Source organism: Sus scrofa, chromosome 1 (assembly GCF_054392235.1).
Source record: "Sus scrofa isolate SSC_HxYL_T2T_F1_AM1 chromosome 1, Sscrofa_HxYL_maternal_Yorkshire_Landrace_v2.0, whole genome shotgun sequence".
Classification (NCBI taxonomy): Eukaryota; Metazoa; Chordata; class Mammalia; order Artiodactyla; family Suidae; genus Sus; species Sus scrofa.
In genome coordinates, this window is record NC_139383.1 from 24961409 (window position 1) to 24985831 (window position 24423).

At 39.7% G+C, this 24423-nt stretch overlaps 1 long non-coding RNA gene across 9 annotated transcripts in view; it reads right to left on the reverse strand.

The window, feature by feature from the left end:
* LOC110259987 (uncharacterized) overlaps positions 1–24423 on the reverse strand; it is a 1024192-nt gene that overhangs the window by 680107 nt on the left and 319662 nt on the right. The gene's annotated exons all lie outside the window — the stretch shown is intronic.

The following is a 24423-nucleotide window of genomic DNA, read 5'->3' on the forward strand; positions in this document are numbered from 1 at the left end:
GTGTTCCTTGGCTAGTAGATGCTTCACCCCACCTCTGCTTCACACTCATGTGGCACTCGCCCCGTGTGCAAGTCTGCCTCTTCATATGCCATTCTTTCTATAAGGACACCAGTCACATTGGATTGGGAGCTCACCCTACTCCAGTATGACATCATCTTAACAAATTATGTCTATAATGAGTTTATTTCCAAATAAGGTCACATTCTGAGGTAACTGAAGATTAGGACTTCCAACATAAGAATTTTTGGAGAGAAAACAATTCAATCCATTACAATCAAGTTCTATGCTTTATTCATTTTTGCATACCTGACACCTACCTCAATGTCAGGTCTTTGCATGAAGTTCAAGGTCTTCTATAAAATACGTTTAATTGGCTTAAATCTCTTCCACTTTCAGTGTAGATGCAGGCCAAATTGAACATGAAGACTATATTTTTGTTCCTAAAGGCAGAGTTGTCAGGAAGCCAGAAACTCTCTGAAAACAGAACAGGTCCCTTTGATGTGAAGAGACCTCCATATGGCCATCAATGGCTTGGATACTAGCATGCACCTCACTCCTACTGCAAGAGGACTCCATGTGATCATGTATGTCAGGCTCATTATCTGGCACATGGAGCTGACTCACACTTTGTCTGGCTCCCATGACCTAGCACATAAGAAACAGGGCCCTTGAAACATTTAGACCACATTCATCCTGCAGATGCCCCCAAAGACAGATCCTTACTCCTCCATTTCAACATGACTTCCAAGAGAACACAAGCATGACGAATGGCAGACATGAACAGAGCACAGAGTTTTCTTAATGAGGCTAGTGAGAAAAGAGAAAAGAGAATGTGGCAAATATTACAATAGTGTGAACCAGGGTGTGGTGGGAAACCAGAGACCGGGAAGATTGGGGTGGACCTTCAAAGGTGAGTAACAGTGAACCAGGCAAGGAAGAGAGTGAACATCTTTCCCTTTATAAAATCTAAGGGGTCAGAGAGTAGCGAGTCATTCCACCAGGCTGATGGGTGTAGCCCTAGGAATATGGGGTCAGAGGTCAGATCAAGAGCATCAGGCAAATCATGCTGAGGAACCTGGACTTCGGGTAACAACTGAAGGGTTTTAAGCACTGGACTAGCACAACTACATTTACAATTTAAAAAGATCACTGACCACAACAAGGTTATTCTGAAGAAGCCTGTGTGGGTCAGAGAATGTAGGTTAGGAACACATATAATCCAGAAGAGAAATAATCACAGAAATAACTCAATAATCATGAATTAAGTATGAACAGAAAAAAATGAGGAAGCCATGGACCCTTCCCCCCCCCCCGCCCCCCCCACCAAGACCTCCTGGCATCCTTGCTAACATTTTCTTTGCCCCTCCTCCCTCCAGGCTTGGGGTTGAGTATTCACATCCCCACACCTGTGCTTCTTTTTTGGAGACACCACTTGGCCACTGGAGGGCCCTGCCCACAGGCATGAAAAGCTCCAAGTGACTGCAAGCTCACTCTCTACACACCACCCTTGCCACCACTAACCCTCAAATCCCACAGTCCTTGGCCGGTGTCTATAAAATATAAAATACAAAAGTCTAGTTGCTGTGATTCTGCTTGCACAAATTCCAAGGTACAAGTTACACCTCAAAAGTTCTCCATGGGATCAGGCTGAAACCATACCCTTCCCTGCCTTACTTCCCTTCCTCCTTTACAGTCTTCTCCTGGAAGCACTTCCTTAATAAACCACTTGCATATGAGTCCTTTCCCTGAGATGTCCTTCTGGTGAACTTGTCCAAAGAAGATTTGAAAGCCATTCACAACATTTTTAGTGTACAAGGCTTGTTAAGTATTGGATGTAGGAAGCTCTGACAGTAACTAAAAGAAAAAAAGTGAAACTCAAAATGTTTACAAACTAGAATTTGGGAATCAAAAGGATAAATGCCATCCAAATAAAATGTTAATTTGAAGTCTAATTTTCATTCTTCCTTTGACTTTATGGGGGTCAATAGTGTTTTGATTATTCAGCTGTTCAAGATTTGTTTCTCCAAATTTAGGACACAAACAGGACGCTATGGAAATCTTTCTTCTTTAGTAGGATTTTAATATGAAAAAGGTAAGAATGATTGGAGATACTTGCCAGGCCACATGGTCCTCTCCCTCACTGCCCACTTCTCCCCATTCCTCCTCCTCAGCTTCCATAGTTGTCACTGAGTTTCTCCAAAGGCCTCAAGTTCTGCACTTCCTAAGAATGGGCATCGTACAGCCTTCTGCACTATTTTTGTTCTTACCACCCTTGCCCAACCTTTAGTTCTGGGCAGTGTGCTTTCTTGTTTTCCTTCTGTCTTCTTAAATCGATGAATGAATAAAAGGTGTGCTACATTCTCCCAAGTCTGAGCTCACTGGGTATGACCGCTGTTATTTGTGAATGAAGCCTCGTAGTCTATAAATGTAGCTTAAGCATCCTTAGTTTGCTGTTGCAATCAAATAAAATTTATAACACAGTTAATCTGATACAAATGTAATGACAAGCATAATGAGTGTTGCATTGGAGGTGTTAACAAACCATAAGCAACTCAAAGTAAGGTCATGTAATACCTAATTTTCACACAGGCAAAGTAAATATGTAGTTTTTAAGTTCCTTTTAGAGAATCTGTAATTAGTATTCAGGCAAATCAACAGTTTCCAAATCACATACAACTTAAACAAAAAAGTTCCTAGATTTTCCTAGATTTTCCACACACCCCCCCCCCAATAATTATGATTCAATCACCTCTGAAGGCCCACTTTCTGTCTACCACTGTGCCAGGTGCTACAGAAACGGGAAAAACGGCAGCATAGTCTTCATCATCATGCCATTCTCACTTCCAGCCCCCGGCATCTAGGACTAACACTTCTTGGGTTGCAATCCTACCCTCTCATTTGCCCAGTTCTCTCACTGCTAGACTCTGCCCTTCATCAGAATAGTCCCTGCCCAGTGCCTTCTGGTGTCTGTCCCCCAAGCCTGAGCTTAAGGTCTCCAGTCTGTGGAAGCCAGGGGCTTCTCTCCTAAGTCTAATGGGTGTCAGCAAAATTGTTACACTGTTGTCTCAGGATGGAGTGGATACAAAAAAGAAATAAGGCAAGGAAAAAAGGCTTCAGGTCCTTCAAGGTGGAAAGTACAGTGTAAGACAGGGGAGGGCTCTGGGAAGAGCAAAAAGCAAGAGTGGGAAGGTAGACAGTCAGTTCATCCTACAGACATGGACTTGGGCAAGTCCCTCCAGGTTCAGGAGCTGTCCACACTGAGCAAGGGCTAGTAGGAATTTTCCTTCAGAGGAGAAGTGGAAGGGAAAATAAAGGTGAGGGCAGAGGTGATAAAACAGAAATAATAGCTTGCAGTAGGGGCTTGCTATAAGCCAGGGGCCATGGTAAGCCCCAAATTCATTATTTTGTTTAATCTTCACAACCACCTGCTAAAGTAATTATCACTGCCATTTAGCAGATGGAAAAACCAGGGCTAAAAATCATGCCCCGAATCAAACAGCTAGTGAGTGGCAAGACAGGGTTTTGGTAGCAGCTCTTCCAAAATTCAAGCCAGTATTTTTAACTGCTTCACTCCACTGCCTTCATGAAAAATGCCCCTACAGCCTTGCTTAAACTTACACCAAGCCATAGCATGATTTTAGACACAAACACATTCCTTTCCTCATTCTTATCACTTGCTTTCTGATTCCTATAATACAATGAAAGAAAACACACTTTTAAATAAAAGGATTTCGGAGAAGTAAAGCATCAATGCGGATGAGACTTGATCAGAAGATAAATGACAAGACAAAAAGAAGTTGAAATCAGGAGGGACACAATCTCTGGTGAAAGGGACTCAGAAAGCAGAAATTGGAGATGCCAAAGACATATGTCACTGCGCTGATCCTTTTGCCAAGTCTGGTTATAATTATATGCAGCCAAACACAAATAAACAGAGGCTAGATCCACAGGTGCTTCTTGCTCCACCATGGACTCCTGGGTGCAGAGCCCCTGCTGAGACCCTTGGCTGTAAATACTGAGGTAGACAGCAAGAGTTTCAACTCAGCTGTAGGCAAGAGGGGGCATCCCATGAAGAGAAAAAAAAAAAAAAGTCACCCCCTTCCTTTTCTCTCCATGTTAAGACCTCTCCCAGGGAGAGGCTCTAAAACAACTAATGAGCCTGAGACCTTAATATTTAGATACTCATCCCCCAAGTTCTTCACTGCTCTTGTGCTGAGATGGGGATGGTGACCTGAACTTGACAGACCCTCATTCCTTTGGGTCTGTCAAAAGAAAGATTCAGGACATTGAACTCCATCAAGAAACCAACCTGTTTAATTGATAGTAGATGGACATTTTAATTTAAAATTTCAAAGAAAATTTTTAACTCAGCCCTGGTGTCTCCCTCCTTCATTCTTCATCCTGGTGAATTTACCAGAGCCCAGATCACTGAGGGGAATGCAGCCAGCTCAGATATATGAATTGTCAGTATACCTCTTTCAGGGAGCATTCACATTTACCAAGCTATATATAAACCCCACGCCAATTTATGAACACATGTGATGAGGAACGACCATCACAGGACTGAAGGACTTCAAGTCCAACCCACCGGCACACTGCTTGTGGCAGCACAGTTCTATAAAAACCACATCACACTGCAAAGTTTGCTTGGGGACTTAGGAGGAAGAACAAAGAGAGTTATGGCAGCCAATACTTAATAGCATCAGACTGAGATGTCAGAGGAAATCTTTGTGCAGAAGAGAAGTCTGTTAGTTGAGGCTTCCTCTTCCAGGATCTACGGTATTAGATGTGGGGACAGGTAACTTGCAATAAGGCATCCAAGACACTTTATGTTTCATGGCGAGCCAATCCTTTTACTTGTTTTTGTTGTTGAAGATATAATACATGATATCAAATCTTACAAGCTTAGGAGCCATTCTGCTTTTTAAGTAACTTCCTTTCTCAGTTTTTACTATTATTCTACTATTATTTGTTCATTTTTTTATCTTAAAATGAATTCTCTGATAATCTTATTTCCCTCTTAGAGCCAGCCTTTCCAGGCTCATAGAAAAAGCCTGATGTAAACACCCAAACACTGGCAACATTATGCATTTTTAACATTATTGGTGAACAGGAAGACAGTGAGGGGCAGAATATTAAGACCAAATAACTGTCCCTGGCAAACCAAGATTTAAATACTGACAGAGTATACCTAAACTTTATCACTTATTTATTCATTCCATAAGCATTTACTGAGAACCTACCATTGGCTTGGCATGTTTTAGATACAGGGAAATAGTAATGAACCAGACTCACAAAGTCACTGCTTCCATAGACCTGCAATTCAAGAGAGAGGCTGCAAGCAAAACAAAATAAAAGAGAAAATAGAAGGCAGTGGCATGTGCTCTGATAAAAAAATAAATAAAACATGTCTTAAGGAAAAACTAGGTAGGGTGGCCACAAAAGTCTTCTCCGAGGTGATGACCTATAAACTAAGACCTACATAATAAGAAGGAAATAGCCATATGTCAATCTGGGAGAAGAACATTCCACATAAAATGTACATCTGGTACAAGTCATACATCTTATCTTTTATACTAAACATTTCTCACTTATGAGAATGTTACAAAGATTTCTATAGACAGCAATTGTGTTTTAGTTGCTCTCTAGAATGCTGAGGAAATAGAGGCTAAATTTTCGATGCTCATTGGTTCCAGGATACCATCCCTGGAACTTGTAACTGTCAAGACAGAACAATTTTCTCACTTTATTCACCCAACCATTATATATGTGGTAGATGATTAAGACGATAAAAGAGAACTCCATATGGTTTGGCTGTTTTCCTGCTGTTCAACTCCTCCCTCCCCCACCAATAGCCTTAAAAGCCTGGCATGTTGCCAGCACAGTTTCAATGCCTCTACTAATGTGGTGATATTGACCATCGATGCTCTCATATGTGCATTTAATTTTCTGAGGAAGGAGAGATTTGCTTGGTTAGATTTGCATTCTTTGATTAACTCTTACTCCTCGTGGCAGCTCCAAAAAGAAAGCAAAAGCCTAAGGCCTTGGTCACCATCCTTTAACTGGTAGCCCTTATTCTGCTTCTAGCCTCTGATTTTCAATAATTGGGGGCACAATGAGTTCTGATTTCTCACATAGAATTGCAGTAGATGAGAAAGAAAACCAAAAACTGGGAACACAGACTAGATACATTTTTAGTGTCCTGAGTTTTTATTGTCAACAATACAGAGTACCAAGTTGAAAGCTGCCCTTGTGAGGGGAAGGGAGCAAGCATTCTGTCCGTGGTCAGTCCACACAGTAACAATGTCTGAGCTTGTGGTTTGTGGGTTTCCTTTGGTGTTCTCTGTCCTTCTAGATACTTGCTGTTGTTTCCTAATTTAAAACTCACCATTTTAAAATGCTCTCTGTTTTCCTACTTAATGAAGGAAAATACCGCAAATGTTCTAGTTTAATAGCAATTTGTTACAAAAACATGCAAGCTCATAGCTTAGAAGCTCACCTCACAAACATCCAGCATCCATGTTACTTATAGTCAGTTTTTAGGACACTGTCGCCAAACATCATTCCTGTTGCTTTAGTGTGATGGAATTCACCTGATCCAAACTTTGCCAAGTATCTACAGAAAGGATATTCCAGTGGGAATTAGCTACCACTATTAGAATAAGAAAAAAAGTCATATATTTTAGAGATTAAGCCCTTGTCAGTTGCATTATTTGAAATTATTTTCTCCCATTCTGAAAGCTGTCGTTCTGTTTTCTTTTTGGTTTCCTTTGCTGTGCAAAAGCTTGTCAGTTTGATTAGGTCCCACTGGTTTATCTTTGCTTTTATTTCTGTTGCTCTGGGAGACTGACCTGAGAAAACATTTGTAAGGTTGATGTCAGAGAATATTTTGCCTATGTTCTCTTCCAGGAGTTTGATGGTGTCTTGTCTTATATTTAAGTCTTTGAGCCATTTTGAATTTATTTTCGTGCATGGCATGAGGCGGTGTTCTAGTTTCATTGAATTGCATGCAGCTGTCCAGGTTTCCCAGCAATACTTGCTGAAAAGACTGTTTTCCCATTTTATTTTTTTATTTTTTTTATTTTTTTTAGTATGCTTCCCATAGTATTTTTTTTTTCCCCACTGTACAGCAAGGGGGTCAGGTTATCCTTACATGTATACATTACAATTACATTTTTTCCCCCACCCTTTCTTCTGTTGCAACATGAGTATCTAGAAAGACAAAGACAAATACCAGATGAGATCGCTTATAACTGGAATCTAATATCCAGCACAAATGAACATCTCCTCAGAAAAGAAAATCATGGACTTGGAGAAGAGACTTGTGTTTTCCCATTTTATGTTCTTGTTCCTTTGTCAAAGATTAATTGACCATAGGTGTCTGGGTTTATTTCTGGGTTCTCTATTCGGTTCCTTTGGTCTGTATGTCTGTCTTGGTACCAGTACCACACTGTCTTGATGACTGTGGCTTTGTAATACTACCTGAAGTCTGGGAGAGTGATGCCTCCTGCTTGGTTTTTTGCTCCTCAGAATTGCTTTGGCAATTCTGGGTCTTTTGTGGTTCCATATAAATTTTTGGATTGTTTGTTCTAGTTCTGTGAAAATACACAAGCAACTTATACAACTCAACAGAAAAAAAGCCAACAACCCAATGGAAAAATGGGCAAAAGATCTGAATAGACAAGGAGGATATACAGATGGCCAACAAGCACATGAAAAAATGCTCAACATCGCTGATTATTAGAGAAATGCAAATCAAAACTACCATGAGATACCACCTCACACCAGTCAGAATGGCCATCATTAATAAGTACACAAATAACAAATGCTGGAGAGGGTGTGGAGAAAAGGGAACCCTCCTGCATTGTTGACGGGAATGTAAGCTGGTAGAACCACCATGGAGAATAGTATGGAGGTACCTTAGAAAGCTATACATAGAACTACCATATGACCTAGCAACCCCACTCTTGTGCATATATCCAGACAAAACTCTCCTCAAAAAAGACACATTCACCCGCATGTTCATTGCAGCTCTATTCACAATAGCCAAGACATGGAAACAACCCAAATGTCCATCAACAGATGATTGGATTAGGAAGATGTGGTATATACACACAGTGGAATACTACTCAGCCATAAAAAAGAACAAAATAATGCCATTTGTAGCAACATGGATGGAACTAAAGACTCTCATACTGAGTGAAATGAGTCAGAAAGACAAAGATAAATACCATGTGATATCATTTATATCTGGAATCTAATATACAGCACAAATGAACTTTTCCACAGAAAAGAAAGTCATGGGCTTGGAGAATAGACTTGTGATTGCCTTGTGGGGAGGAGGAGGGAATAGAACGGATTGGGAGCTTGGGGTTAATGGATGCAAACTATTGCTTTTGGAATGGATTAGCAATGAGATCCTGCTGTGTAGCACTGGGAACTACGTCTAGTCACTTATGATGGAGCATGATAATGTGAGAAAAAAGAACGTATACATGTATGTGTAACTGTGTCACAATGCTATACAGTAGAAAAAAAAATCGTATTGGGGAAATAGCAATAAAAAAATTTTAATAAATAAATTTTAAAAAAAAGTTGTAAAACTGTTACGAGACACAGACCATAGACTTCCAAGTCCTTCCCTACACACGTCCTTTACTCCTATGTAACAAGACATAACTTTGTTTACTCTGTATTAGAACTTCAACCATAATGAAGTGAAATTGCACTTGGACCACACTTGCATTTCCTGCAGTTATATACATCCTTCTCTACTTACACGCCTCTCTGACTTTTCCTTTGACAGCTAAGAGTGTTGTAAGCAGTAGCCAAGGGTGACTCAACTTACTCTGGAGGGCTTAGCACTAGACTTTCTATAAGAAGTAACAATGTAAAAAAAAAAAAAAAAAAAAAAAAAAAAAAAAAGGGAGTTCCCGTCGTGGCGCAGTGGTTAACGAATCCAACTAGGAACCATGAGGTTGTGGGTTCGGTCCCTGGCCTTGCTCAGTGGGTTAACGATCCGGCATTGCCGTCAGCTGTGGTGTAGGTTGCAGACTCCTCGGCTCGGATCCCGCGTTGCTGTGGCTCTGGCGTAGGCTGGTGGCCACAGCTCCGATTAGACCCCTAGCCTGGGAACCTCCATATGCCGCGGGAGCGGCCCAAAGAAATAGCAAAAAGACAAAAAAAAAAAAAGAAGTAACAATGTCTTGAATAACCTTTCCCAAGAGCTTCAGAGGAAGTTCCTAATACTTTCTGCATAACATGGAAATAATCATACTGGTCACTTCAAATAATTCAGTTGTGCATTTAGCAATTAACTAAACATGTTTAAACCTGAAAATCTCCAAAGGTCTACCTTTAGTCAGCCAGACATTATCTGTATCTTCAACAATTGAATTGCTTTATAAAATATCCAGAGTTTCTGCACAGGGTGTGCCCACAAAGATATCAGTACTAGGGGATCTGGAAAGCAATCACAGAAGTTTCAACGAAATGTATAGAACTGAATATCCAATTTAGAGTATCAGCATAGCTTATCTCCAATTCAGAAATTTTAAAACTATTCGGGGATTGCACTGTTTGCTGTGCTTCAAGTGATTTACTATGACTTTGGACAAGTCAATTCCCTGCAGAATAACTCAGCTCATTTCCACTGGTGAAACAGGAATGAGGACAGCTCAAAAGATATGTCCATAAAACTCTGACACTGCTTCAATGGGAATTATGTAACCAGAAAGCACCTCTGCTATTGTTTGTATTGAGTGATTCCAGAGAAACACTTTCAATGACTATAGTTCAACCTCCTATTAGACACTGGAAGATACTGCCAACACAACTGGGTGTCAAACTACAGCCTGTCTCATTAGCTTCCAGGTTATTAGCACATTACTTAGGGAAATTCATTAACTCTTTCAAAGGGAGTGATAAATTGAATGGAAATTAAGTAATCCACGTGAGCAAGCAGATCCTTTCAAGCACTTCAGTGAATAACAAAAACACTGGGCAGCTTGTGCCTGAGTCTATGTTCTTGCCTTTGATCTCAGCTACCTGCTGTGGTTCCTGACTGTGCTTTACCCCTGACTCAGGTCGCCTGACTCTTCCCCTTAGAATGGTTCAAAATGCTAGATAGGTAAAGCCCCTTTACCTACCCCAGCCCTCCCTTGATGCTGCCTTCTGGTGTTTAAAATCAAACTACACAAATTACTGATCAAAAGTGTTTTCTCATTCAACTAAATAAGCTTATTCTGATTAGTACAATTCAATACATTATTTTGCTTTCAGGATACAGGTATTTGCCACATGTTAATACATATTGATATAGCATCCACCATATGCTAAACACATACCTTAAGTTTCTCGCCCTACATTACATCCAGGTAATATTTTATATCTTTCAAGTGGAATTTATCTTATTTTGCCTACTCATTAAGCGTTGAGGTAAGTGGAAAGCTACGCTGACCCACAAGGACCACCCATGACTGTGGGAAGGACCTATGAATTCCTTTCACGTGAGGGTGGGAAGGACCTCTGAATACAGCAGGATATTACTTTCACACTAAGGTCATATTTTATGTCACAGTTGATATAATTTGATCTCATCGATGAGACTATAAAAAGGATGGAGCTCTTCCTGGTGAAAGAGATTTGAAATGTGAAAGGGATCTGACACAAGGGGAACTGTCTGAGGCCAGCTTCGAAGATGGAGGGGAACACATGGCAAGGACCTGAAAGCAGTGTCCTCTAGGAGCTGAAAACAGACCCTGGGCAGCCAAAAAGAAAGCAGGACCTGACTGGGCTTGAAAGAGGACTTCAAGTCTCTAGATAAGAACCCAGTTCAGCCACCATCCTGAGAGTGAGACCCTGAGCAGAGGAGAGCTGAGCCACACTCTACTGAATTACCTAACAGTGAGCTGAAAAATGGGTGAAGTTTTAAGCCACTAGATTTTGGGGTAATTTGTCACATAGCAATAGAAAAGTAATACAAGTATCATATCCTTCTAAACTATAAACTACCTTAAATCTAAAGTTTTGCATACATCTGAATATCTCCTAGGTACCTTTGGAAATAAACATCCTAGGTAGACCTTTCCAGTGAGAGTCACTTACTGTGTTTCCTTAACTGACTGATATATGGAGCACTTAAAAGTCCTACTAGAAAAAAGATAAAATAAAAATAAAAGTCCTACTAGTACAGGGCTAGTATAGACTCCATTACTTTTAGGCCTAAATTCTTCTTCTAGTTTCAGAGAGACATGGGTCGATGTTTTCAAAATTAAATAAACCATTAAGACTTCCAGGAACTACAGTAAAAAAGAGAGGTAAGGGACCAGGAATTGGAAGATTTTCTGAAAATTTTATTTCTTTCCCATGATTGTTTTACTTGCTTCTACTGCCAGTTGTGACACTGTCTAGGAGGAACAACTGAGTTTACAAAGACTTAGGAGTTAATTGGACCTAAGAGTTAGCCAAGTGGAATTCAGCCAGGGGCAAACAGGGAGAAGGGAATTCCAAAGAACAGGGAGATTTTGAGAAATACCTGGGAAAAGAAAAGAGTAGACTGTTCAAGAAGTCCAAGTATTTCCATGTGACTCACATGTAGTACAGAATGGGAGAGGGCAACTTCTGAGGCATAAGAAATAAACAGGAACCAGAAGGCCTTGACCTTTTGTCTGGTTCTAAGACCCCCTTTTAATGTGGAAGACCCAGAGGGCCAGCTACCATTCAAAGCTTAACAGGTATCTACTGTGGTGCCAGATAAGAGTTAATGAGCCTGAGTTCCCCATGGGTTGGTGATTGGTATAGGAGCTTGCTTGGGCTTTTGATGGCCTCAGGAAAATGTCTTACTTGGGTCCAAATAGACCTGATCAAAACCCCAGAGAACTACTCCCAAGTGAAGCCCTACCATGAGTGCTTTCTAATCTTGGGAACTGACAGGAAATAATTGGATTTGGATTCCCAAAATCTATCAAAAGTGCACACACAGTCGTAAGTTGCAAAGTTCCCCAACTCTAGAAGAGCAGGAACATGGTAGGAACATGGAGACCCTTCTCTGTGTCCATCTGAATTGCCCATTAGTTCTGTAGGAGAAAATGTCCCAATAAAATGGAGAAAGGAGAGACCCCAGCCATGATGACTAAGCAAAGTCTAGCCAACTGCCCCAACCAGTCCTCCTCCATGCATCTGCTTCTGTAAATTTGTTTCCGCATCTACTACCTTGCCTGATGTCACTCCAGTCCAACTAGCCAAGCTTGGGACCTGGAAGACGTAGCCCATAAAAGCCTTGTGAAACCCTTCTTCTGGGCTCAGACTCTGGAGAGCGATCTCGTCTGAGCCCGCCGGCGTAATAAACCTGAGTTCTCCAACTCTCCGAGTGCTCGCTTGGTTTCTCGCCAGGTAAAAGAGCTGATCCACTAAGGCCACAGAGCTACTGGAGCTGGTACGCTACAGCCACGGGGCTGTCGCCAGAGCTGATACGCTGCAGCACAGGGCTGCTGGGTATCTGCTGTAACAGTTCTACTTCATGAGTCTATTGGGAGACAGTCTATAGATGCAAGAGTTAAACTACATTCATGCTCCCCTAACGCAGCCTTCTAACTCAACCTGCCATGGATTTACCTAGCTGGGTCTAGTAGTCTTAACATTTTCATTTTTACTAAGTAAAACCCACAATTTCACTTCAGAATGATTCTTCTTTCTATGTTTTACTGCAAGAGCTAGTGATCTTTCTTAAAAACAAGTTGATATTTTCAAGGGCAATTAAACTGCTCTTATCCTTCTCAGAGAGAAGCCGTTTTTTGTTGTTTTTTCCCCCTGTGGTTTTGATTTCTAAATAAGGTTCTGCTCCTCACTACTGCTAATGGATAACATGGCTGGAGAGGATAGAGTTAAGGTGAGTCAGGCACAAACAAGGCAGAGGTGGAAGAAAAAGAGGCTTTCTCTCCAGAGAGATCTTTGACATGGAAATGTGCCCCCTGAAGATAATGGGGAGGGGAGAAACCCTGCTGGTGCAGGAGTTGAGGAAGATGAGACCAAAAAAACAAATGCCATAGACCTCCCTAAAACAAACAGAGAGAAAGAAAGAATTCACTGTTGTGCTCCTCACAACCTCCTCAAAGGAGAGAGAAGGTGGCAGGGCACCTGCTCTGCACCAAGTCCTTCAGAAGAGAGATTTGAGGCTACACTCTCAAATGACAGCACCTCACACACAATTAGCACAGTGTGAAGTTTAGGTAAGTTGGATTTCTTACTTTTCACATTCAGATTGTGAATAAAGGGGGCCCTGAGAGGGAAAAAAAATAGACTTCTGTTATTTTATCAATGGTTAATCAGTGAAATTCTAGAAAGAGTTTCCCACACTTCATTCCACCCCACTTAGGATTTTTGAGCTTCGACCAGCTCCTTGTCACTCTGGTTTGGATTATACTGTGGCCTGCTATTTCTTTCCTTCTTCAGAAGGCACCCAAATAATGGCAGTTGATGAGCAAACACAGGAACCAGCCTGAAGTTTCCTCACCTTCTCTTGTGTAAGCGTAACTGTTACTTTGGTTGTCAGTTTAAAAGTCGGCTTTGTGAAGAAAAAAGTTATCACAGTAAGTCCACAGGATGTTGGTCAGAGAAAGCCAAGGAAGGGAAAAGCCTGGAAGCTGACCTAACACTGTGGCTGTACTGACTGAAAGTGGTTAGGACAGAACCTGACCCTTACTAGGGACAGATTCCTCCAACACAAACCCCCACCCAAAACTTCCACGAAATCATGGGCAGCTTGGTGGAGAATGGGATATTTCTAAGTGTTAGGGGTTCAGCTTATTTTTCTCGTCTGGTTAAAGAGATGCTGGCAGAAGCCGGCAGAGGAGTGATCTGTGCGGGAAGCTGATTGGCACATGGAAGTGTGCGAATGGGTCTCCTCAGCCTCTCTTCCTCTGGATTGCTCAGTCACCCACAGTCAAAGATCCTTGCTAGGGAAGGAGACAATTGCTACTCCATGCTTTCTGTGCAAAGAATGAAGAGCCCACAACAGAAAGCAAAAGGGAAAGGGAGACTGTGTGATTTCCCAGGGGTATCTGTGAAGCTGCCTCCACTTAGCTGCTGCAGAATTTTGGGTTAGTGTGTTTCTTATTCTGAAACTAAAAATGACTTTCATTGATAGGCTAACAAAGATACACACACACAAACACATACACATATATATATTTATATACATAGCAAGCCCCATATTTCCTCTCCACCAGAGGTGACCATGGTTAAACGTGGTTAAACCTCCTGATGCATATGTGTGATGTGTATGGTTAATCTGGTTTGGCTCACAAGTAAAGAGCATAATGTGCACAATGTTTATTACATGCTTTTGGTCTTAGCATCTCAAGAACAAATTTTCATGCCAGTAACGATTCCTCTATGTTTATTTTTAAAAGCTGCACATGAGGTAATCGCTTTCTGATGCTGGATAAGCCCTCCCAGCAGAGTTGAGAAGACAGCATCAGAAGTGTGTCTGAAATCCCATAATTGCTCTGCCTCTGTCATTGACTCACCTGAGCCAAGAGTGTTCCCAGGCTGAGCTTATTAAGGCAGGTCTCTTCTCCTTCAACCTTACCCTTGGTCAGAGGTGGGAAAGAAAATAGCCAGGTGTCTAGTGCTGAGCAGGGGCCCCTGAAACAGGAAGGCCAAGGGGCAACCTGAGAAAGAACTGAGAGGCCATGAGCCATAAGAGCACCCGACTTGCCTGTTCTTCCCTTAGAGGAGCTTTAGTTATTTTTCCAGCCCCCCTGACACTTACCTATGGTCCTTTTCTTAAGTCCTGGATTATTATTAAAGCTCAAAGTAGATCAAGATAAACATTTTACAGTTAGATGTTGACTGCAGATGTCTCTGTTATCGTGACCTTCACATTTTCAGTGTGGTCTAGACCATAGATAAGTCCACTTCAGATGGACTGCACAGGAAACAGTAAAGGAGAACTGCTTATCTCCTCCTATTTTCCTCTTTTCCTGGTCTTGAACAAAGAGCGAAACCTCTTGCTTTTCTCAGGTCAGCCTCATTTTGCCTTGTGCCTTTTTGCAAGGTCCCAAAGGAGGGGACCTAAAACTGCATGCAAGACAACTGAAGACATCCCTCTCCAGCCCCTCTCACTGCTTCCAGGGATATCTCTAGGAGAGGAGCTCCCTCAGCTCTGCAGCAATGTGAGCAGTGGGAGTAGAGCAGAAGGGAGGGGAAAAAAGCAGTGCAGTCACTGGTGGGATTATCATTCTAAATTTAAATGAATATAATATATAATAATTACCATAATATGTATAAATATACATACTAATATTAATAAAACCATATATTGTATTAAGTATATTATTTTATTACAATAACTCATGCCTTAAAAGGTTATGAAGCTACATGGTTATGTCTGCAAAAGTAAATCTTAGGATTTTAACTTCTCATAGGTCAGGTGCAATATAAAAAATGTATAAATTAATACATGTAATTGATATGTAGACAGAAGTTAGACAGACAGATGTAGCTGATAAAACATCAATTACAACTCTTACCACATAGTTCAAATAGTTCTATTATATTTTCAAGCTCCTTTTTAAAACCAATATATGTCAGAGGCAATCACACTTATTATCTCAAAGTCTAGAGAAAGCAGTCACAAAAAATAAATAAAATATAATAAATGCTATGGTAACAACTTGATTTCTTGCTTTGCTTACTAAATGACAGAATTATGTACTTTAGGCAAATAGCTGAAAATAACTCCAGTGTCAATGATGGTATAATTATATAGTAAAATAACTTTTAAATCCATTCCTTCTTGCCTCTCCTTACCACTGCCCTACTTAACAATTCATAACATTGTTGCATTTTCTATTGGCTAGACATGGATCTCAGGGCTTTACACACATTAATTAACTTAATCTTAACAACACTATGAAAGAACTTCTACCCTTATCTTTGATTCACAGAGGAGGAAACTGAAGCACAGAGAACATAAGAAACTTTCCCCAAGGTCAGGCTTGTTAAGTCCAGGATTCTGTCAGACCATCTAGTTTCCTGTGAGCTCTACTGCACCATTTGCTGAGAACCAGCTCTCATTCACGCTCCGCTTCCATGACTGGTCTCCCTGCTTCCACACTCCAGCCCATTATTACATAGGTACCAATACGGTTATCCATATGCAAATCACATCACATCATCATGCCTATTTAAAGCCAATTAATGATTGCCTTTTGCCTATGGAACAAACTCCAGCCTATCCTACTTTGTGTAGATCCCAGCCAGCTCCATATTCTCATCTGAAATGTCCTTTCAATTCCATTACCTTCCCATCACTCACTTTACAAATGTCCTTTGCATTTTCTTTCCTCTATGCTTTGTCCCTATTTAGAGTCCAGATGAAATTCCAGCTCCTTCATTAAGCCTCCCTCTATCTCATAGCAAGAAATGACTTTTCACTCCTCTAGCCTCCCACTTTATTTCTCTTATGATATTTATTTTACTTTTATTTTTTGCTACCTTCAGTATGGGCTTTTTAATGGGCTTATCAGAATGAAAGTTGCTCAAACTTAAAGACATAGCTTGTGCAGCTTTATGCTCAACCATTCCCACAGTGCCTCATGCATAGTAGGTACTCAACAGATGTTTGCCAAATTGAAATTCTCATAGGTTCTGTACTGGGTGAGAACGTCATATGTTTGCTCTTTGTGTCTATATTAGCCGACAGAAAAGGTGGGAGAAGTTTGCTGTGGGCACGTGGGAAGGAAAATTCCCAAAGATGGGGGAAACCATGACTCAAAATATAAGGTCACTGAGTTATCAATTGTGGTCTCATATTTCTACTGCATGAGTAAGAATGGGAAGCTACTCTGTAGCAGACATAGCTTTTTTCTCCCATCTCCTATTTATAATTCTTTTCAATGGCCTCACCATGATCAGGCCTAACCAACCATGACAGAAATGTCTCCCCATTCCATGCAATGCATGTTGCTTGCTTCAGAAAAAGCAGATTTTTTTCATGGCCTGGTTTCTCTTCTTCTGTCCGTCCCAAATCCTCTTTGCTCCCATGAAGGCACTGTCTACAAGGATGGCAAGTAGAATTCAATGAGAAGAAAATGGACAGCACAAGTATAAAACACTTTTTTTTTAATTTTAAAAAGAAAAAGATGAAGAAATAAAAAGGAGGCATAAAGCACTAAAATTATCGGGCACAGAAATGAAGAAACAAAAATTATAAGAGGTGATTAAAAAGCAAAAATGAAGAGGAATGGGACAACATCTAAGGAAAGAAAAAAAAATCTTTTGTTCATTTGTTTATTAAAACAGTACTCCAGACTCTACTGAAATCTAGTGTGCTCTATATCCACCTTACTACCCAAACCAGGCTCCCTCAGATGTAGCTATATAAAAACTGGTATCCCTCTCTCAAAGAAGTAAAATGCTTGCCTTCAAATCACCAAACAGCCTCAATAAAGACCCACATCTGCCACCTAGATAGGTCCCTACTTTATTTGTTCACAGGTAACTTTGCATTGATATTATGCAGATTAATGGAAAGAATAGCACTGCTTCCATTAAAACCATCTGCCTGGCTCTTATCCTTATTCTAATCCCTCTTTACCGGTATAACAGACTCAGAACTGCTGCAGATATTAGAATTACCAGTCAAGGATATTAGAATGCTCATTATAAATGCATTCAAATGCTAAAATATTATACATAGGCATAGTCAAAGAAATTATGAGAGATAATTGAGAGATAAGAATAATAATGTCTTAGATAAAAACTACAATGAATGAGTTTGGTATAGAAATAACAATAAAAACTTCCCAAAATGAAGCACAGAGAGAAAAAGGATTTTTAAAAGGAATACAAGTGAACTATGGAACAATTACAAGTGGGCCCAGTTTACATGTATTGAAGTCTCCAAAGGAGGAGGCAGAAAAAAAACATTTGAAGATAAAAAGCAAAAATATTAAAAATTTGATTTAAAAAAAATAAATTCACAGATCCAAAAAGCTCCACAAATTCCAAGCAAAAGAAACACAAAGAAAATTACACCAAGTCACATAATATTCAAACTACTCAAAACAAATAAAAGGAAAATCTTAAAAGCAGCTTTAAAAAAGGCATGCTAGGGAGTTCCCGTCGTGGCGCAGTGGTTAACGAATCCGACTAAGAACCATGAGGTTGCGGGTTCGGTCCTTGGCCTTGCTCAGTGGGTTGACGATCCGGCGTTGCTGTTAGATGTGGTGTAGGTTGCAGACGTGGCTCGGATCCCGCATTGCTGTGGCTCTGGCGTAGGCCGGTGGCTACAGCTCCGATTCAACCCCTAGCCTGGGAACCTCCATATGCTGTGGGAGCGGCCCAAGAAATAGCAACAACAACAACAACAAAAGACAAAAAGACAAAAAAAAAAAAAAAAAAAAAAAGATTAAAAGAATTGAGAGCCCAGAAATAAACTCTAACATTTATAAAAAAAAAAAAAAAAAAAAGCATGTTATATGTCTAGAATAAAGGTTATATTGAGAGAGTTATCATTAGAAACAATGTAAGCAAGAAAACAGTAGAGAAACATCCTTAAATTACTAAAAGAAAACAACCATTAACCTTAAATACTACAACTAGCCAAAAAAAAAAAAATCTTTAAGATGCAACAGTGATGTACTTTTATTAGACATACAAAAACTGAAAGCACTCACTACCAGAAAACCCCACTACCAAAAAAAAAAAAAAAAAAAAAAGAAAAAGAAAAAGAAAAAGAAAGAAAGAAAGAAAGAAAAGAAAAGCTAAAGGAAGTCCTTTAGGCAGAAGAAAAATTATACTAGATGGGAAATATAATATAAATCTACACGAAAGAATGAAGAACACTAGGAATGGCAACTACATAGATAACTATACATGATTATTTTTTCTTAGTATTTAACTTTCTTTAAAAGATAATGTATAGTTTAAAAAAACAGTAACAATGTACTATGAAGATAAAGACACACATAAAAGTAAAAAGTATAACAAGAGCACAACGGTCAGGGGAAATAGAAGTACACTCTTTCAAGTTCCTTATATTAATAATGAGTTACCCTGTAAAATAAACAACCATTAAGAAACAACTAACAACACTCATAATTAATAACCCAAGGGAGATTAATCATAAAAAATCCAACTAGTACAAAAGAAAAAAGAGAAAAATAGAAAGAAAACAATAAAAAAAAGTTAGCCTTAAAACTAATCATTTCAATAATTACATTAAATGTAAATGGCCTAAACACCCCAATTACAAGGCATAGACTGTCAGTCTGTGCCCCCCTCAAAAGCCAATTATATGAAACACCCTTTAAATACAGAGGCATAAGTAACTTACAAATGAAAGGATGGAAAAAGGTATACTATGGTAACTCTATGAAAAAGAAAAATGAAGTAGCTATATTACTATTGAATCAAGTAAATATCAAGTCAAAGAATATACCTAGAGATAAAAATAATCACTTCAAAATGGTATAGGGGTCAGTTCATCCAGAGGATATAACAATGGTAAACATTTATGCATCTAATAATAGAGCTTCAAAATATATGAACCAAAATCAAGTAGAATTGCAAGAGAAAATCGTCAAATTTATATAGTTGCAAGCTTGTTTGTTTGTTTGTTTATTGTCTTTTTAGGGCTGCACCCACAGCATATGGAATTTCCCAGGCTAGGGGTCAAATTGGAGCTGTAGCTGCCAGCCTACACCACAGCCACAGCAACACCATATCAGAGCCATGTCTGCAACCTATACCACAGCCCCCAGCAACATTAGATCCTTAACTCACTGAGCAAGGCCAGGGATCAAACCTGCATCTTCATGGATGCTAATTACTGATGAGCCATGACAGGAACTCCTTAGTTGCAAGTTTAAATTCACCTCTCTCAATACTGATAGAATAAGCTAAAAGAAAACTATCTAGGACATAGAATATTTGAATAACGCTATCAACCAAATTTATATTATTTACACTATAGCACTCTACATAACAGTAGAATACACATTCTAAGTGCACAGGAGATCTTTATCAAAATAGACTACATTCTGGGCCATAATGCAAGTCTTAATAAATTTAAAAGTATTTAGGAGTCCCTGTATTGTGCAGCAGAAATGAATCTGACTAGTAACCATGAGGCTGCGGGTTCAAACCCTGGCCTTGCTCAGTGGGTTGGGGATCAGGCATTGCCATGAGCTGTGGTGTCAGTCGCAGGCACAGCCTGGATCTGGCATTGCTGTGGCTGTGGCATAGGCCGGCAGCTATAGCTCCAATTTGACCCTTAGCCTGGAACCTCCATATGCCGAGGGTGTGGCCCTGAACAAACAAACAAACAAAAAAAGTATTTAGGTCATACAAAGTGTGTTTGATGAGGAATTAAATTAGAAATCTGTACCAAAAAGACTTCTGGAAACTAACAAACTTCTAGAAAACCCTTAGGTCAAAGAAGAATTCAAAAGGCAAATTAGAAAGTATTTTAAACCAAATGAAAAGAAAAATTCAACATACCAAAATTTGTAAAACACTACTAAAACCGTTTTTATGAGGAAATTTATAGCACTAAATAAACGCCTATATTAGACGTAATCAACTCAGTTTCAAACATAAAAACCCAAAGCAGGTTTTGGCAAACTACTGGCCAAATCAAGACCATTGCCTGTCTTCGTAGAATAAAGTTTCCTTGGCATATAACCATGCTCATTTCTTCACATTCTATGGCAGTATATATGCTACAATGGGAAACTGGATAATTCACAAAGCCTAAACTATTACCATCTGATCCTTTGAATTAAAAGTTTGCTTATCCTTGAACTAGAAAAAGAAGAGGAAATTAAACCCAAAGTAAACAGAAGAAAATAAATAATAAGGGTCACAAATGAATTCAGTGAAATTTAGAAAACATAAAATAAATAGAGAAAAATGGTTCCTGGAGAAAATCTACAAAAGTGATTAAGCATTAGTCAGAATGATCAGAAAAATGAGAGGAGACACAAATTACCAATGTGAGGAATGCTAGAAGTGACATCATTACAGATTCTATGAATAATAAGAGGAAAATAAGAAAATATTATGAACTTTATGAACTTCTCAATAACCGATGAAATTGGCTAATTTCTTGAAAGACAAAAATGACTAAAGCTCACTGAGAAGTAGGTAATCCGAGACCACCAAATCCTAACCACTACACCACCAGGAAACATCAGAAGTAAGTAATCTGAATAATACTATATTTATTTATTAAAGAAAATGAATTTGTAATTCAAAATCCTCACACAAAGAAAATCCCGTGCCCACATGGCATCACTAGAGAATTCAAGTGAATGAATAGCCTAAAGAGGCAACAATTTCCTATCTCTGGAAGTGACCACACCAATGTTAGATGAGTACTCCAAAGGGAAAGTAAACAACAGTTTAATTCATTTGATGTTGACTAGACCAGGAAACACTGCAGCCTCCTTCATATATAAGTGTCTATGTTCATGCATTTTTTTCTGTCTTGGTTTTTTTTTTGGTTTCCCCAATTCACCCACCCTAGATCAGACCATCTTGAATTCTCTTGATCCTAGACTTTTTTTCTTAGCTTGAAGGTGTTTCATAAAAAGCCTTCTTTCAGATGACAAAATTGACAATTCATAAAAGAGGGAAATAAAAATATGAAAAATATTAACCTCACAGAAATCAAATATTTGATAATATCAAGAATGACCCTGCTTTGTGTATAACAGTTTTTAAACCACTTAGAATTGTATAAAAATGCAAAATGTTTTCGGCCTACTGACACCCACACAAAACAAACCTTTCTGCAAAATGGATGAAACAGGAAAACTAATTTTAAGTTAATACCTTCCAAATAGAGAAATAACACAGTTAATAATTTTCACTATAAAATTCATTTACCTGTTTTCTTTCTTTCTTACTTCCTTTGCATTTAGGAAAATTCTAAGTAAACAAATACTTTTTTAATTCTTTCGTTGAAAGAAAAATCCATCATCTAATCAAAGTGAAATTACTAATATTTATCAGAGTTTGCCCCCACATCTGACCTTTTCTCTCAGAATATGGGGTGTTCTTCCTTCAGTCCTTCCTTTAATAGTCTACCATGACACACACTACTAAATATAAAATAGAGAACAAGGTCCTACTGTACAGTGCAGGGAACTTGATTCCATATCTTATAATAAACTATAATGGAAAAGAATGTTGGGAGTTCCCGTCGTGGCGCAGTGGTTAACGAATCCGACTAGAAACCATGACGTTGTGGGTTCGATCCCTGCCCTTGTTCAGTGGGTTAGCGATCCAGCGTTGCCGTGAGCTGTGCTGTAGGTTGCAGACATGGCTCGGATCCCACGTTGCTGTGGCTCTGGCGTAGGCCAGTGGCTACAGCTCTGATTAGACCCCTAGCCTGGTAACCTCCGTATGCCAAGGGAGCGGCCCAAGAAATGGCAAAAAGACAAAAAAAAAAAGAATGTTGAGTATATGTATGTATACACACACACACAAATATATATATAAAACTGAATCACTTTGCTAAATTTATTTATTTATTTATTTATTTATTTTGTCTTTTGTCTTTTTTAGGGCTGTACCGGCGGCATATGGAGGTTCCCAGGCTGGGGTCTAACCCAAGCAGTTGCTGCCAGCCTATGCCAGAGCCACAGCAATGCCAAATCTGAGCCGCGTCTGTGAACTACACCACAGCTCATGGCAACGCCAGATCCTTAACCCACTGAGCAAGGCCAGAGATCGAACCCACAACCTCGTGGTTCCTAGTCAGATTCATTTCCACTGCACCACGACAGGAACTCCCACTTTGCTAAATTTAAAAATAAAATTCACTGTCACCTCCTCTGAGAATTTGCCCTCCTTTTTTCTTCTACCTGTATTTTTTGTCTCTATTCTGACTTTCTTCCCTCAACCTTCATCTATTCCTCCATTCTTCACATTCACTAAAACCCTTCCTTTGACCTTAGATTGATTTCTAGCTACGAAACAATCACTTCTGCATCTTTGCTCATCTAGTCCTCTGTACTATTTCTCTTTCCTCCCCCGCCTCTCTCCTCTCCCCTTTGTCTTTGCTGACCCTTACTCCTCTTATTAAAATTATCTCAGATGCCATTTCCTAGCTGTGATACCAGCCACCATCAATACTCACCAAGAGTGGTAGACGTCCCTCAAGGGTTTGCATAATACCCCAAAGTACTCTATTAGAATTATCAGTTTACCTCAATGGCCTTGAGAGTTGGGCTACTTACTTGTCTTAGCCCATAGCAAATAAGAGATATACACTGACTTTTTTTTTTTTTTCCCCCCGCTTTTTAGGGTTGCGTGTGTGGCATATGGGTTTCGAGGCTAGGGTTTGAATCAGAGCTACAGCAATGCCAGATCTGAGCCACATCTGTGAACTATACCATAACACAAGGCAACACCAGATCCTTAATCCACTAAGCAAGGCCAGGACTCAAACTCTCATCCTCGTTGATCCTAGTAGGGTTCATTACCACTGAGCCATGACAGGAAGTCCTACACTGACCTTTTTATGGAATGAGTGAATGCCTCCATTCTGGACAAAATTCATATGAAAAGGAATCCATGTGGATATAGTCTATAACCATGATATGTACACACGGTCACTGAAGTTTTACAGTTTTGCAAAATGATAGGGTAAGTAGTCAATAATATCCTTGGTGATGTGTTCTACCTCTATATGCAACAATGGTGTAAGCTCCAATGTGTAAATACCAGCCATTTTTGGGGTGTCATCCAATCAGTAATACAATAGTGAATGCATATCTTTCCCTAGGCCAGTCTCTCTACCATCTACATAACTCCTCTTCACTTTTTCTTTCACATTCATAGACAAGCATACTGTCAAGAGAATCCTCACATGCCAGTTACTTCCTGGCTGTCATAGAATGGATTGTGGTAATATACACTTTCATACTGCCTATCACAGATTTGAGACAGAGGATGATATGGAGAAATAATTTCCACTTTATCCAACATCACATAGTTTGACAGTTTCTCTGCCTTTTTTTTTTTTTTTTTTTTTTTTTGGCTTTTTGGGGCTGCACTCACAGCATATGGAGGTTCCCAGGCTAGTGGTCCAATCAGAGCTACAGCTGCTGCCTAGGCCACAGCCACAGCAAGGCCAGATCCGAGCCACGTCTGTGACCTACCTACACCACAGCTCACAGCAATGCCGGATCCTTAAACCACTGAGCAAGGCCAGGGATCAAACCCACATCCTCATGGATCTTAGGTTCATTAACTGCTATGCCATGCTGGGAACTCCTCTCTTTCTTTCTTTTTTTTTTTTTCCTTTGGCAAAGTTCAAAGCTTTCGTTTTGTATCTTATTTTTTAAACCCTTCACAGAGGCATATGTGATAGAAATACATTAAGAGCTTCACATACATTTACCCATT